The following is a 2813-nucleotide window of genomic DNA, read 5'->3' as shown; positions in this document are numbered from 1 at the left end:
ATGTTATTAAGACAAGAAATACATTTAAGTTACTATTTAATGACTGTTAGACCCATTGTTGTCTTCCTCTGTTCCACATTTCATCAAAGAAAAGGAAATAGATGATAAAAATGAGTTAATGACATTGAATATAAGTGGAATTGATATAAATCCAGTAATCTTTGAGCAAGAATTTCTGGAAGCAAACCAAGGAGATATTTCTATGGAAATCTAATAAAGGAGTTTTTGTTTGTTCATTCCAGGGGTTGAACCTGGGGGTGCTTAACTACTCACCCACATCCCCGCTTTTTATATTTTATTTTGAAACAGATTCTTACTAAGTTGCTTAGGATATTGCAAGTTGCTGATTCTGGCTTTGAACTTGCTGTCCTCCTGCCTCAGCCTCCCAAACTGCTGGGGTTATAGGTGCACTTTACCACTCCTGGCAAAGAAGATATTTCAAACAACTGAGCATTTAGAAGTTAATTATGTGATTTGGCAAAGACAGTCAGGCAAGGGGCATCACTATCAGTGGAAAAATATATATAATTTTAGAGGGCAATTTTGGTAGTACCCACCAAAAAGTGAAAGATACATGTACTTTGCTCCAGCAATTTCAATTTCATAAATACATTCTTTGGAAATGCATATAAATGCACAGGAATGAAGTGCAATATATTTGCATAGCAGCTCCTAAACTCAAGAAAATAAGAAGTGTCTTTTTTTCCCCATAAGTCAACTTGATTTATATGTCAAGCCCATTACACCAGGTGGTAAAAATAAATCTCATTAATTTCAGGATTCATTTCTTGACATTTTTGTGGAGTTGCACTTGAGAACCAGGAAGAACGTACAGAGTTGTTGGGAGTGTGTGGAATATGTGGCCTTGTGTCTAATCCATTGATGCTGTTATCTCCTGACGTGGCCATCCTTCTATTGGTACTTGAGAGATTTTAAATGCCGACTGCTGCTACCACGTTGCCTGATTTTCTTCCCATGATTCCATTCTTTATGCTTCACCTTGGGCTCCAGCTGCTTCTGTTGTCCCCATGCCTTGCTGGACTGCCAGATACTGAAGGAGACTGGGACCTTGACTCTCTTAATGCCACTTTAAATGCTTAGGATCATCCTAGCATTTCTGCATCCTGTAAATTCTGAACTTCCTAGGACTAACCAACTATGTACCTTTCTTAATCTAGTTCTGTTACTGTAACAAATCAATAAAGTTCAGCGGCTGGCTTGAAAGTGTCAAAGATTGCCATTTGAAATCTTGGGCTATTTTAGTGTTTATCAAATACTAAAGAAAATAAAATAATCATCCTGATGGGGGAAAAACTCTTGTTTTCAAGACAAGTCCCAGATGTAAGCTACTCCTTAATCAGTGACTCAGTGATTATAACTTAGCAACATGCAAGTCTGTGTTAACTATATATAGCTCTATTTTGTATGCATTAAAACAAGCCTCTGGTGGTCAAAATAGTTTTTTTTTTTCATTTTCAAAATGATAGCAGCTGTTTTATCCTTAATTTTGAGAATAATTTGGTGAGCTTTGTACTTTACTTTCTGCCCCCAAAACAGAAATGACTTCATTGTTGAGATACAGAGAGAAATATGTGAAGTCATTCAACCAATGCTGCTTAGAATAGACCTCTTTAAAGCATATTTTGATTGTGTAACTGTTCTGAACTAAACTTGGCTTGCCAAGTCTCTAGATGTTATGTAACTTCATAGAAAATACAAAAATAAGAAATAAAGGCAGAATTAAATAAGGACAATAGGGTTTAGGCAATTCAGCATGCGTTTTTAGGCACCCATAATGTGCCAAATGTTGTAGACACAAAGATAGGACACTTTTACTGTCATTGAAATATCAGATTAGGTGGGGGAGATAATCAAATAATAGACACAAAGTTCAACCAAACAATAAGTAGAAACTACAGAACCAGATAGCATTGATCCTATCTGAAGAAGGTTTCATAGTAGAAGTAGTGATTAAGCTGTGGATAAGAGAAAGAAATTTGCTAAGAGAAAGAAATGTTATGCATATTAAGTGTGAGTTCTGTTTTGGAAGAAACACTATTTGATTAAGTTTCTTTAATGCCTTAGGAGAGTGTCTGATGCATATGAGGAGATCAATGTATATTGGTTGAATGAGTGCAAACATGATTTTAGGTAAAGGTGAGTGATTCCTAATTATGCAATCTGACTATTGTGCAGAAAGACTGGGGTTAGCAGAAGGGAGAGGCTAGAAAGGTAGGGAAAGACCAAGTGCCACACCCCTATGATCCTCCAAGGAATTAAGATTTGTCTTGCCAACAGTGGGCAGCCATACACAGCATTCAAGTAGGACAGTAACAGAGGCCAGTGAGAAGTAGGATGTTATGGTTCTTTCCAGGCTCACGGAATGAGGGCTTACAGGTGAAACCAAAGCTAAGCACATCATGTGATAAAGAGAACAGTCAATTATTCAAGCAATAGACTTTACGTTGACCTCTCTGGAATATACGTGCATGTAAGCATACATACAAGCAGCAGCACTGTAGAAGAGGAAGTGAGAGAGTATAGCATTCTTGCTAAGAGGGAATGACCCCTCCCTTGGCCAACATGGCCAGACAACCCTCTAGCCTCATCACTTGGTTTGACGATAGATTGAACATGAACACAGAGAGATAAGAGGAAAGTCAGTCTCTCTCTCTCTCTCTCTCTCTCTCTCTCTCTCTCTCTCTCTCTCTGTCTCTCTCTGTCTCTCTCTCCTGACAGACTGTATTCTTACCAAGAAATACATACTGGAATTACACATCACCCATTACAATTACCATATTAACAATGTTAAC

Source organism: Marmota flaviventris, chromosome 8 (assembly GCF_047511675.1).
Source record: "Marmota flaviventris isolate mMarFla1 chromosome 8, mMarFla1.hap1, whole genome shotgun sequence".
Taxonomy (NCBI): Eukaryota; Metazoa; Chordata; class Mammalia; order Rodentia; family Sciuridae; genus Marmota; species Marmota flaviventris.
This window is presented reverse-complemented; position numbering follows the sequence as displayed.